This window comes from Scyliorhinus torazame, chromosome 1 (genome assembly GCF_047496885.1).
Source record: "Scyliorhinus torazame isolate Kashiwa2021f chromosome 1, sScyTor2.1, whole genome shotgun sequence".
NCBI classification, from domain to species: domain Eukaryota; kingdom Metazoa; phylum Chordata; class Chondrichthyes; order Carcharhiniformes; family Scyliorhinidae; genus Scyliorhinus; species Scyliorhinus torazame.
This window is the reverse complement of record NC_092707.1, coordinates 27,117,693-27,132,448: the sequence shown is the minus strand read 5'-3', so window position 1 is coordinate 27,132,448 and position 14,756 is coordinate 27,117,693. Positions and strand designations below refer to the sequence as shown.

Below are 14,756 nucleotides of genomic sequence, written 5' to 3'. Positions count from 1 at the left end.
ACATTTGTGCAGAGATTTAGAAACATAGGAAAGGGAGTTCACTAGAAGCAGCATACATTCATGCACAGGGACCTGTTCTCTGAAAACTAAATAAATATGTTCAAACCTTGCACCTTTTTGAATTACCTGAGAGCTTGGGGGGAACTATAGTTTCCTGTTGCATCCTCCATGGCACCATTTGGCCAATCAGAGTCAACTTGCCAACAAATCAGCACCCTTTTCTGGTGTAGAACAAATTGTTGTGAACGTTTGAAATTTGGCATTCCTGCATTTGTCCTGATGAGTCTGAGATGAAAAACTTCAGCAACATGTCTCTCTTTTCAGCAAATCGAACAGGAGCCCCTTCAGCCTGTTGGAGCTTTTTAATTAGATCATGATTGATCTATATCTCAACCTCATTTCCCTGCCTGTGCTTTATATCTCTTTTTTACTTTACCTCATAACATAAGAACATAAGAACTAGGAGCAGGAGTAGGCCATCTGGGCCCTCGAGCCTGCTCCACCATTCAATGAGATCATGGCTGATCTTTTGTGGACTCAGCTCCACTTTCCGGCCCGAACACCATAACCCTTAATCCCTTTATTCTTCAAAAAACTATCTATCTTTATCTTAAAAACATTTAATGAAGGAGCCTCTACTGCTTCACTGGGCAAGGAATTCCATAGATTCACAACCCTTTGGGTGAAGAAGTTCCTCCTAAACTCAGTCCTAAATCTACTTCCCCTTATTTTGAGGCTATGCCCCCTAGTTCTGCTTTCACCCGCCAGTGGAAACAACCTGCCCGCATCTATCCTATCTATTCCCTTCATAATTTTAAATGTTTCTATAAGATCCCCCCTCATCCTTCTAAATTCCAACGAGTACAGTCCCAGTCTACTCAACCTCTCCTCGTAATCCAACCCCTTCAGCTCTGGGATTAACCTAGTGAATCTCCTCTGCACACCCTCCAGTGCCAGTACGTCCTTTCTCAAGTAAGGAGACCAAAACAAAAAGAATCTGTCAATCTCAGTCTTGAAAATTAAATTTACTCACCATTTTCACTCTTCAGTTGGAGGGAACTCCAGATTTCTAGTTTGCATCGTGTGGAGAAGTCCTTCCACATTTCACTCCTAACTGGTGTCACTCTAATTTTAACTCTGTGGCCCATTCTTCTGGGCTGCAAAGGAAATAGTTTCTCTGTATCTACTCCACTGAGTCCTTTTATTATTTGAAACCATCTATTAAATTACCCCTCTGACGACAAGGGAATACCAGCAATGTTAATGTAACAACATAACCCTACAGGCCCTGGTGTTGGGTCTATGCTGTAACTCTTCCAAGGCCAAATCTGAGAAGGTTTTGCAGCGCTTTGGGTGGCGTCCCTGCCCCCAGAGCTTGTAACTCTGGTATCGACTCCCACCCCAGGACGTTACGGCTAAGGAAGTCACATTTATAATGCAGCCAAGTCAAGTATTAACTTTCAAACACACACCAATGACAGATGGTAAGAGTGGGAGAAAGCCCTGCAAGAAAGGACATTGGAGCCTCTACCATCACTGTCCAGACTCCAACATGCATGTAAATGTACATGTTGCCATAGCAACTCAGGCTTCCTCGGTGAACTGTAACACACTGTCGTGGGAATGTCACTTTAAGAAATGTTTGTCTTCTCAAGTGGCTGCAGTGATGTCAGTGTGTGGGTGGAGCTGGGCTCCGCTCTGCTTTTTACTTTTGCTTTGAGCTGGCAGCTGTTTTTGGCTCTGAGTTTTAGTTTCGTTTTCAGTTGGGAAGCTGCATTCAAACCAAGGAGGCGTTCTCCCTCTCTCTCTGTCTACTAAAGAATGTCTCCATATCACTTGATGATTTCAAAGTAATACCTGTTTCTGTAAGGAATGCAAACCTACTGTCTTTGTTAAAAAGGGTTTTTGAGTTATGGGTGTTGTTAGAAAGGTTATTAAGGGTTACCTATAGAGTAGTGTATCTGTGGGGATTATCAGTGTTGGTAGTTGGTGTGTGTTTATAAAATGTTCTCTGGATTCATAGAGTAAACTTTAGATCTCTGTTGCATCACACCTGTAAAGTGGGCCCTTGTGCTCCCCATAACCCAAATCTATTAAAAATTGTGGGTCAGATGAACTCCATGATATACTTTGGTGTTCTCTAAACCCTGGCTCATAATAACACCCACCACAGAAGACGATGACCCCCAGATGAGGGCCTGACAAAGATAAGGGTCTGACAAAGACTTTGTGCGCCTGAGAAACAACTTCCTCCCATATTTATCCCAGACCACTTCAGATAAAGGCCAATATTTCATTAACGTTTTGATGTTAGGAATACAGAGAAGGATAATACACCATGTGGTCATTACATATGGGAAGGTGGCTCGCGAGTGGACACCAAGTTGAGTGGGGGCAGGAGGGGGAGGGGAGGTGGAATGGGAGAGGGCACGCCAAAAGACAAGAGTCTTCAGGAAGTTTTCGAAAAGCAAGGTGGGAGACAGCCAGGCAGAATTTCTGCTAGCTGGAACTCCGGAGGCCAGAGTTCATGTGACTGAAGGAAATGCCTGTACCTGTATTGTGGAGGGAGTGGGGAATGAGAAATGATCTTGGATTGGAGGACTAGGGGGTGCTCTTCTCCCAGGCACATTGAGCTGGAGACAGTCACAGAGATAGGGAGGGGTGAAGTGCAGAGTAGCTTGAAAACCTTACAGGACGTGTTCTGTGATGGTCCATCCAGCTGTAGACTCTAGGTGTAGTACTTGCTCAACAGACAGACTGTAGACATACTCTGGTACCTGTTTAACACTTGTTAGTACTACTTCAAAACCAGTTACAGAATATGCATTTTGCTCCTAGACGCGAGTTCCAACCTCTATCTCATGAGGGAGTTTAGGAGGGGCTGGTTTAGGACAGTGGGCTAAACAGCTGGCTTGTAATGCAGAACAAGGCCAGCAGCGCAGGTTCAATTCCCATACCGGCTTCCCCGAACAGGCACCGGAATGTGGCGACTAGAGGCTTTTCACAGTAACTTCATTGAATCCTACTTGTGACAATAAGTGATTATTATTATGACTGACTAATATCAGTATTATATTATCATCTACATCATATGTTAACATATCCCAACAGTTAACCCTTTATACTACATCTCCCCTCAAATATACTATCCAATTTTCAACAACAACCTTAAACTATATCTTTAACTATTTACAGTACATTTCTGTAACTCCCTTTTGCAACTAGAGATTCTACCCAGCTCCAGCTCCTACTCTTCCCCTTCCCAAGTCACGGTCAATCTCCCACAGTATTCCCAGCCCTTAGGGAAGAGGTCTTAGAGACATGAGGGCTTTTTTCTGGATCTGGTAGGACTTCATCATCTGCAGTATAGGACAACAGTTTAACAGCATTACTGTCAGTATTACCGGGAAACAGAATGTAGGTAGCAGGATGACTAAACTGCGAAGACAATGAAGACTTTTCAATGAACGACTGATCCAAATGAGAAGACTGAAGAAAATCGACCTTTGGATCTTCAGGGACTAGAATACAAGAACTCAGGGGACTCTGAGGAACTTGTTGCTCCCTTGAAGCACATTGAGAAAGAGTTTCAGAAGATAGGGAAGACTGTCACAGCCGCATCATCCGCTGCACAATGTATAAATGAAAGTTGTTGATAGTTACAATCTCTTTTCCAATCACCTAGTTGCGAAGTACAGGTCAATTTCCCCCAATCCAGAACTCATCTCTGAATCCCTCGGTTATTCCAACCCAAAGGAAGATCGGTGATTAGGATGATAGGCTGTGGCATGAGAAAGAGCTGTGTTCTTCTCCTGTCTGCTCCCCAGCTATTCATTATAAAATATCACATAGAATTATTTAGAGATTTATAATTTCTTAAAGAACATCACACAATCAATTAACTTGACTGTGTTATGAAGGCAAATACAGTAACCATCGTGTACCGACAGTGTCCCACACACAGTGATAAAAACAAACGGTAATTTTTAAAAATTGGCGTGTGGCGGGGGATGATTGTTGGTCAAGACATCTGGAAAACCCTTGGCTTTTCTCCCAAGTAGAGAATTGAGGGAACATGCTGGTGCAATCGGAAGTGATCGAAGGCTTCGTTGGTGCAGCATAAAAAGCAGATTTACCCTCCACTTAATCAGAGATTGACACAGATAGAAGACACAAAAAAGTGTTCAATGTTTAATCACTCCATGTCGAGGAGGACAAATAGTTCACCCAGAAATAAAACAAACCTGCAATTGTCAAGACGGCGCTCAAAAAGATTTCTGTGAGGAAATATCCTGCCGTACATCTCTTAAACAACGTGTAATTTTAAGTGAGGGTATCGCACATTTGTTTAGTTTGTTTTCCCTCACTTCCACTGCTTGCCTTTCCTCACACACTGAAACATTTATAGTTCATCCAGCCACCCTCACAGGCAGTGAAGACAACTTTTTAATCCTCTGACGGATGACAGGGCCAAAGTTGGGAAAGTTCGCCCCCTGGAGGCTGTGCTATGTATTTCTTCCCAACTTGCAGCCAATTTAGAGGAATGAACAGAGAGACATTCACAGATTCACGCTGTGATTCCAAAAGAACCTTCCTGAAAGCAGCAAGTGAGGAGTCATGCACATTACTGTGCTGAAATCTTCGATGGAATATGTACAGATACAGTGGTGCGGTACTAGATGGTGTACAACTGGGCTGCACATAGCAGGAAGTGTCCAGTTCTGATCCTGGGATAATGCTGAGCTTGGTTAGCAACATTGTGACAACAGTGAGGGCCACCATGGTTAACTTAGAAGTTCCTGAACTCGGAGAGCTGAGTCAGAAAGATTTCGGAGTGGCTCAGTGGGCAGCTGCCTGACCTCAGAACTGCAAGGGCCTGGGTTCAAGCCCTACTTCAGCGCTCGTTGACTATGGGGTACGAAGCCCAGCCACGGGTGCAAGGAAGTCAGTGTGCACCAGTGCTGGTCCCCAGCCTGGATAAACGGGGAGGGTTTATGGCAGAAAAGGCATCTGGATATAAAACTAAGTGCGAAATTCAAAATAAGATGGTTGATGATGATGGAGTGGTCAGCCAGCATTGTGGCGATCCCACGTAATGTGGGAAAAGCTGGAAGGAAAGGCCATTGGTTATCTTATTGAATGGCAAAGCAGGCATGAGGGGCTGAATGGCCTACTCCTCACTCGTACGTACATATGTAAATTTAGGTTTCCAATGCTGATTACCTCTAACTATAAGATGGGACTTTCACCAGTTTTTTTACCTCCAGTTTCTTTTTCAATTCTGTCCTTTTTTCTTCTCACTAACTACCCAGGTTGGCTCTCTCTTGCTAAAGTGGCCATTCTTCATTTGCAAGCACGAGCAAAGTATATTCCATCATGGGCTACAACTGAATCCTTGATTTGATCCTCTCCAATTCCTCACATGGCCAGGGTTTGCTTTGTTGCAAGCTGGAGCAAGAATTCAGGATGAATTAATTTATCTTTCCCTAACTTGAGTGCTGAGATCATTGTTAGCTGAATTCAGCGAACTTAGCAGCAATTACTCCCTCCACCATTGGAGGCATAGAAACATGGAAAATAGAAGCAGGAGGCCATTCGGCCCTTCGAGCCTGCTCCGCCGGTCATCAAGTTCAATACCCTGATCCCACCTTCCCCGCCCCCCCATATCCCTTGATCCCTTTAGCCCCAAGATTCTAATTCCTTCTTGAAATTACACAACATTTTGGCCTCAACTACTTCCTGTGGCAACAAATTTCACAGATTCACAAACACAGATGAAGAAATGGCTCCTCACCTCAATTCTACCGCTTATCCTCAAACTATGACCCCCTAGCTCTGGACTCACCCACCATCGGGAACATTCTTTCTGAATCTACCCTGTCTAATCCTGTTAGAATTTTGTAAGTTTCTATGAGATCACCTCTCACTCTTCTAAACTCCAGTGAATATAATCCTAACCGATTTAGTCTCCCCTCATACGACAGTCCAGCCATCCCAAATCAGCCTGGTAAACCTTCGCTGAACTCCCTCCATAGCAAGAACATCCTTCCTCAGATAAGGACACCAAAACTGCACACAATACTCCAGGTGTGGCCTCACCAATGCCCGATACAATTGCAGTAAAACATCTTGATTCCTATACTCGTGGCTGCAGCGCACCCCATTTACAAGACGTACTCGAGCAATTCGCCAAGGTTACTAGCACTGCTCAAAACCGCAATCTTTATCACCTTGAAGAATTAGGGCAGTAGGGTGCATGGGAACACAACCGCTTGCAAATTTCTCCTCCAAGTCACGCACCCATCTGATTTAGAGATATATCGCCATTCCTTCACTGTCGCTGTGTCAGAAACCTCAATCTCCTTACCTAATCTTACAACACCAGGTTAAAGTCCAATAGGTTGGTTCCAAATCACTAGCTTTCGGAGCACTGCTCCTTCCTCAGGTGAAATGATTTCTATTTCCTCAGATTACACCCGAGGAAGGAGCAGTGCTCCGAAAGCTAGTGATTTGGAACCAACCTGTTGGACTTTAACCTGGTGTTGTAAGACTTCTTACTGTGCCCGCCCCAGTCCAACGCCGGCATCTCCACATCGTCCTTACCTAATGGCACTGTGGGTGTGCCTACACCACACACAACTGCAGCAGTTCAAAATGGCAGCTCGCCACCAAGTGTCACTGGGGATGGCAATAAGCACAGGTCCAGCCGGTGGTACTGAGTTTATCATAGAATTGACAGTGCAGAAGGAGGCCATTCGGCCCATCGAGTCTGCACCAGCTCTTGGAAAGAGCACCCTACCCAAGGTCAACACCTCCACCCTATCCCCATAACCCAGTAACCCCACCCAACACTAAGGGCAATTTTGGACACTAAGGGCAATTTATCATGGCCAACCCACCTAACCTGCACATCTTTGGACTGTGGGAGGAAACCGGAGCACCCGGAGGAAACCCACGCACACACGGGGAGGATGTGCAGACTCCGCACAGACAGTGACCCAAGCCGGAATCGAACCTGGGACCCTGGAGCTGTGAGGCAATTGCGCTATCCAGTTACCATAAATTAATCTTAAAAAAAGGAAGCAGGATTCGGAAGATCCAAGAGCTGGATCTTTTGGGATGGGGGTCGTACTGCAAACAGACATACAAACATATGAACATACGAGTTAGGAACAGGAGTAGGCCACCCTGCCCCTTGAGCCTGCTTCACCATTCAATAAAATCATGGCTGTTGTGGTTGTAACCTCAACCCCACATTCTCACCTACCCTCAATAATCTCCTCCCCCCACCCCCAACACACACTTGTTTAACAGGAATCCAGCCACCTCTGCCTTAAAAATATATTCAAAGACTCGGCTGCCACTGTTTTTTATGGAAGAGGGTTCCAACGATTTACAACCCTCAGGAAAAAAAAGTTCTTGTCACTGTCTTAAATGAATGACCCCTTATTTGTAAACAGTGACCCCCCCAGTTCTAGATTCTCCCACAAAAGGAAACATCCTCTCCATGTCCACACCGTCAAGATCCCTCACAATCGTATATGTTTCAATCAAGCTCCCTCTTACTCTTCTCACCTCCAATCTACAAGTCTGGACTGCCCAACCTCTCCTCATAAGACAGCCCGCCAATTCCTGGTATCAGTCTGGAGCTTTGACAAAGGGTCACCTGGACTCGAAATGTTAGCTCTTTTCTCTCGTGGTTTCAGATTAAAGCATCCGCAGTAATTTGCTTTTATTAGTCTGGTGAACCTTCTCTGAATTGTTTCCAGTGCAGTTACATCCTTCTTTAAACAAGGAAACCAACACTGTGCACAATACTCCAGATGTGCTGTCACCGGTCCCTTGAACAGCTGAAGCATAATCTCCCTTCTTTTCAATTCAATTCCCCTCGCAATAAACGGAACATTCCATTAGCATTCCTAATTACTTGCTGTACCTGCATTCTACCATTTTGTGATTCACGCACTAAGACACCAAGATCCGTCCTAATCTCAGAGCTCTGCAATCTCTCACCATTTAGAGAAGCTTCCTTTTTATTCTTCCTGCCAAAATGGACAATTTCACATTTTCCCACATTATACTACATTTGCTAGTTCTTTGCCCACTCACTTAACATATCCATGTCGCTTTCTAGCCTCCTTACGTCCTCTTCACAACTTACTTTCCTACCTATCTTCGTGTCATCAGCAAATTTAGCTACCATACCCTTGGTTCCTTCATCCACGTCGTTGATAAACATTGTAGAAAGGTTGAGGCCCCAGCACTGATCTCTGTGGCACACCACTCGCTTGATCCTGCCAACCAGAAAAATACCCATTTATGCCTACTCTGTGTTCCTGTTACATCTGCTCATACCTCTAGTTGTCCTGAGGGTTTGTCCTGAGGGTTTTAAGAGTCAACTTCGGGCAGCACGGTGGCGGTGGGTTAGCACTGCGGCCTCACGGCGCTGAGGTCCCAGGTTCGATCCCGGCTCTGGGTCACTGTCCGTGTGGAGGTTGCACATTCTCCCCGTGTTTGCGTGGGTTTCGCCCCCACAACCCAAAAATGTGCAAACTAGGCGGATTGGACACGCTAAATTGTCCCTTAATTGGAAAAATGGATTGGGTACTCTAAATTTATAAAAAGAAATAAAAAAGAGTCAACTTCGAAGTGCCACGCACAAAGGTAACAAATGTCCCTGTGGCACATTCATGAACCAGTTGCATGTTTAGTGATGATCTGGCATTTTCTGATGCTATTTCTCAAATTAATTGAATTCAAAGTCTACACGGCCCGATGGCGGGATTTGAACTTGCAACTTCTGGGTTGCTAGTCCAGTAACTAAGCAATCAAGAGAAGAGGAAAATGCCAGTGGGAACGAGCAGCTAAAGCAATAAGTGCAATATTTACGGCAACATTCAAACTCCCCCGGCACAATTTCTTTGCCCAGAAAATGCAATGTTCGTTTTCAATGCAATTAAAATGAAATAGTTCCCAGGAAACGATCACAAATGTAAAAGTTAGATATGTATGAGTCAGGAGCAAACGATGATCAACTAGATATTAAACTCCAGGATTTAGATACAAGTGGTTTAGAAAAAAAAACCTGATTGTGGCACTTCTGTTTAAAATGTATTCTTCGATGACTATGACCTTACTCATCCTGTTACTCATTCCAATAATGCTTTGCCTACCTGAAGGAAATGTTTTGCCTCCCCACTATCCACCTCCACCCCACCCCCTTCCTCTGTTTAATCTGCTGTGGGTTTTGCCACTCCAGTGTTCTGCTGGATAATAAGATAATGGATTCTCATCCAGGAACTCATCAATGACCTGTTTTCGGTCGTATAATCGTTCACGTTGGACACTTGCAGAGGTTTGAATGATAGCGTTGATAATTTAATGCAATTTTGCAAATATGGAATAATTGCCCAGCTTAGTCCCTGCTGCTTTCATTTGGTAATGTAATTAGTTGTAGCAGACATGGTGAAAATATATTCTCTGCCTCGGCAATTTGAGCAAGCTAGAAAATAACAAATACGAGAATTTAGAGATAGATCTTCGGCCCAACAGGCCCTTTCACCTGCTGGGTTAGGTTTCTCTCCTCTACTCCTGTAACCAATGACTTGCAGCTGGGTTTGGCCTTGTGGGTGTCGGCCGTTTTCTGGTCCTTTACCCGTCCAGCATTTCGGTGTGTGCAAAATGGGACAGAGGCTTTCAGCAGCTGTGCCGATGCAAAGTATCACATCAGGCCCAATCTTGACACCTCCTTCACACCATGTCCAAATGAACACACTTCCAGCAGGAATTGCCGGAGTGAGCAACCCAGCCGAGTGATCCCCTTCTTCCAATGAAACAGACCGTAAGATCGGGGAACAACACCTTTTTTTTGTGTTCGGCACTTTACAGCCCTTCCAGGCTCAATATTAGGTTCAACAATTGCAGGCCGTAATCTCTGCCGCCATTTTGTTTCCTTTCTCTTTTCAGGTTCCGTTTTACTCCCATTCTTCTTTTGTTTTCGCTTTCGGACGGGCAACAGTTCTGCCATTCATGCCTCCTCTGGACACATCGTCTGCTCCTTCACTTGTCCCATTCCTGCTCCCTTTGGCTCTGCGCCACCAATACTTTTACCATTTGATCTCTCCTGTTTTCCGCCTCATCACAGAACCCCTCATCCCCCTGTGATCTTTATCCTGGCCTACACCACCCCCCCCCCCCCCCCCTTTCACTTGCTTGAAGCCGATTACATTCTAACTTTTCCCAGTTCTCAGGAAAGGTCATTGACCTGTTACGTTTACGCAGTTCCTCTCTCCACAGATGCTGCTTGGCCTGCCGAGTATTCCCAGCATTTTCTGTTTTTATTTCAGAGTGCTGGCCGGCATCCACAATGTTATGCTTTGAATTATCCCCTTCTAAGTTAAGGGGGCTCAGCGTAGATTGTGGCTCCCCCCCGTCGGCTACTGTCACCCCAGACACTGTGTTTACACGGGTGTCAACACTTAGCCGTGAGTTTAGAGAATCCCAGCCCATGGCCGGGATTCACTGATATCGCGGCCAAGTGTTGACGCCAGTGTCAAAACTGGCGCAAGCGACGCCGGCATCAAAGGGCCTCCAGACCCAGTAATTCTCTTCTTCGGGAGCTGGAACAGCACCAGAGTGCTGTGCGCTGCTCTGGCGCCGAAAGCCGGCACTACACGGCTGGCGAGGGTCCGTGCATGCACGCCATGGCCGGCGCTGGTCAGCGCATGCGCGCGACGGCCATCTCCTCGCCGGCACATGCACGTGGTTGCGGTCTCCACACCGGCCCCCGCACAACATGGCGGAGTCCTAAAGGGGCCCATAGGACCCTCCCAGGAATGAGCGCACCCGCCAATTGGTAGCCCCCGATTGCGGGCCTGGCCACCGTGGAGGCCCCCCCGGAGTCAGCTACTCCCCCCCCCAGGACGGCCACCGCAGCCAGAACGCCGGGGTGGGACCATATGTAAACCACGCCGCCGGGACTCGGCGGAACTTGGGGGGCACTCGGCCCGTCGAGTGCAGAGAATTGCCGTGGCGGCTGCTTGCAACGGTCCCCGATCGGCTCCGCGGCGAACGCGCAGGCGCGATTGCCACCGATTCTCTGTTCGCCGGATAATTGGCAGCCCGGGATTCTCGTGCCCCCCCCCCCGCCCCGCCCCGCCTGGCGCTTCTCTGACCCGGTGAGTACCGGCCCATATCTCTGCATTCTTCCTTTTAAATAACAGTCTAACTCCGATCTGGAATGCCTCGATTGAACCTACCTCCATCATGCTCAGCCAGTCCATTCCAGATCTTAACCACTTGCCGGGTGATGGGTGACACAGTGGTTAGCACTTCTGCCTCACAGCGCCGGAGACACGGGTTTAATTCCGGCCTCGGGTGACTGTCTGTGTGGAGTTTGCACTTCTCCCCGTGTCTGCGTGGGTTTCCCCCGGGTGCTCCGGTTTCCTCCCACAGCCCAAAGATGTGCAGGTTAGGTGGATTGGCTGTGCTGAAAATAATTGCCCTCGTGTGTCCAGGGATGTGTAGGTTAGATAGGGATGCGGGCTGGGGCGGGGGAGTGGTCCTAGGTAGGGTGTTCTTGAGGTGGCATGGTGGCACAGTGGTTAGCACTGCTGCCTCATGGCTGGAGGACCAGGGTTCGATCCTGACCCCAAGTCACTGTCCATGTGGAGTTTGGACATTCTAAATTCTCATTAAAAAAGGTAGAGTTCTCTTTCAGAGGGTTGATGCACTCAATGTGCCAAATGGCCTTCTGCACAGTAGGGTATTTATGACTCTTAAAATGTTTTTCATCAAATTGCTTTTGTTTCTTTTGCCATTAACTTTAAATATGTGCCCTCATTTCCCAATTTTTTCCACCCCTCACTCGTGATGTAATGAGGTCCCCACCAAACACATTTTAATGTATCTGCATATCATTGAAGGGCCAATCCAGCACATAATTCCCCCATCACTGAATGTCACCAACGTAACTTCACAACAGCGGTTTGAAGCCGGGAAACAGTAGAGGGGATCCTGCTGGGGGTTTCTACATTAAGCACAGCTCTTGGTGGGAGAGGGACATAGGTTACTGTAAAAATCCATATGCCCATCATGTGCCAGCGGGCAGTGCCATGGTAGACCCTCAAAGGTCTCCGCTGTGTGTGGTGGGGAGAATGAGGGCGCCAAGGCCTTTGAGGGGGGGGGGGGGGGTGTAGAGGAGATTTGGCAGTGACTGGGGATCTGGCATGTGGGGGTGGGGGGCTGGTGTTAAGAATGGCGTGATACTGCTGTGGTGGTTGTTGGCTGAGGGAGTGGGGGAGGGGTGAGCCCCCAATTATTGTGGCATGGTGGGAGAGGGTGGTATCTACTGATAATTGTACCTTGTGGGGAGGAGGGGGTGAGAGAGGGGACCTCCCAATACCTTCCTGGTGGGGAAGGGGCAGATTCACCTCAGTTCTGATTGGGGCACCCTGATTTCTGTGGAGGCTGGCTTTGCCAGCTCTATCAGGCCCCACCCGACTGACTGAACACCCCGCACCGATTTATATTCCGTCAGTGTAGCTCAAGATCGGGTCTGAAAACCCGACAGTGCACCTAGCGAGGTACACGCCCGTTTTCAGTCATTGCCCGACACTGAAAATTCTACCTAAGGACTTTGAAGCTAATGAGTGATGGAAGACTCCTTCTGGTTGGTTCCTGTATTTCCCCTTGCTTTTACTTTTCCATGGATCTTTAATGGACCTGTGTCTTTAAGGAAAACAGCCTGCACCTTTAATCCAAACAGAAAGATCCAGAAGGCTCACGGTGGGAAAGGGACATAGGTTTTAGACTGACATCAGTGATGACTCGGATTGATTGATGTGGCTGGTGGCCAATGAAGAGGCCCAGGAGGCTGTGCTCTGCCCAGTAACAGGTTGGATGCTATCTCACTGGAATGTTCCTCAGAGCCATGAGGTTCCATTTTTGTTTCACTCTTGATTCTGCAGGCTGGATGGAGGAACCAAACCAACTCATTCCAGCAGTATCCTGGTAATTCTCAACCAAAAGGCCACTGTGAGAACCGCCTCTCTCTCCAGAAATGGCTGATTCAAGCAGAGACCAGAAACTAATAACTCTCACTGCAGAACAGGCTGGTCTGAAGCTCTCCTGGAAAAGCCGAGAGTAAGATATCGCTAACTGCAAAGAAGATCCTTACTGGCTGTGGGCCAGAGAATTTAAACCACACATTCTGTGAAGAAAGTGCATTGAAGAACTCATCATCTGAAGCAAGGACTCTTTATCTTTTGCACTTAATCCTTATTATTTTTACCCCTTTCCACCCATGTTTATCTGTCTTGAGTGTGTAATAATAATCTTTAATAGTGTCACAAGAGGGGCTGGTTTAGCATAGGGCTAAATAGCTGGCATTTAAAGTAGACCAAGACAGGCCAGCAGCACGGGTTCAATTCCCGTACCAGCCTCCCCGAACAGGCGCCGGAATGTGGCAACTAGGGGCTTTTCACGGTAACTTCATTGAAGCCTACTTGTGACAATAAGCGATTTTCATTTCATTTTCAAGTAGGCTTACATTAACACTGCAATGAAGTTACTGTGAAAATCCCCTATTCGCTACATTCCGGCACCTGTTTGGGTACACTGACGGAGAATTCAGAATGTCCAATTCGCCTAACAAGCATTTGCCTAACAAGCACGCCTTTCGGGACTTGTGGGAGGAAACCGGAGCCCCCGGCGGAAACCCAGGCACAGGGAGAATGGGCAGACTCCGCACAGACAGTGAGCCAAGCCGGGAATCGAGCCCAGTCCATAGCGGTGTGAAACAGTGCTAGCCACTGTGCTACCATGCTGCCCTTGTGGTAGAGGGTGGGGCAGTTAAAGGGGGAATTCAGGTTTTAGTTCGTCATTAAGCAACTGTATTCACTGCATATTTCTTATTTGTTCTAGTTCTGGATAAACAGTAGTTGTGGTTAAACCTGGTGACTGTACTAATTGGACAGCCAGGGGACAAGATTTGGGGTATTTTTCTAATGAGAATTATTGGCTAATTACATTGTGTTGTGACTCCGGGGTCTATGGGGTTGGAATTGACCCTGCACTAGCCCAGGGTGTCGTAACAGTGAAGGTTCAGGGATCATGACAAGCAGTGAAGCCTGGGTGAGTTCAGCAAGGTTGGGATGTAAACAGGACAAAGGCAGATAATATTCTACTATAGAAATTAAGCTATTTTGATGATTACTTTAGCATGAGGTTAGAAGTTGCCCTTGGGGTTGAAATGGGCACTCTGGCTTTGCACAGATTTTCAACAGAGGTCACTGGAGAGCAATCAGGAACAGGAATGTTAGCTGCTTCCCCTCCTAAGCGTGGGGACACTGAAGGCCAAGTACATTGTTTCCACCATGAGAACCGTAAAACTAAGAATTCCCGCAGTGCAGGAGGCCATTCAGCCCATTGAGTCTGGACTGACCCTCTGAAAGAGCACCCTACCTAGGCCGACTATCCCACCCTATCCCTGCAACATCTAACCTGGACAAATTTGGACACTCTAGGGGTAATTTTAGCATGACCAATCCACATAACCTGCACATCTTTAAACTTAGTGAGGAAACCAGAGCACCCGGAGGAAACCCACACTAACACGGGGAGAGCGTGCAAACTGCACACAGACAGTCACCCAAAGCCGGAATTGAACCCAGATTCCTGGCATTGAGAGGCAGCCGTGTTGCTGTGCTCCCCCATTGAAAAAGTACAGAATCTATTTTAACTGATTGGGAAATGAT

The 14,756-nt window shown here is 47.0% G+C and overlaps 1 protein-coding gene across 1 annotated transcript in view; it reads right to left on the bottom strand.

Moving 5' to 3' along the window:
• sgsm1a (small G protein signaling modulator 1a) overlaps positions 1-14,756 on the bottom strand; it is a 303,238-nt gene that overhangs the window by 270,919 nt on the left and 17,563 nt on the right. The gene's annotated exons all lie outside the window — the stretch shown is intronic.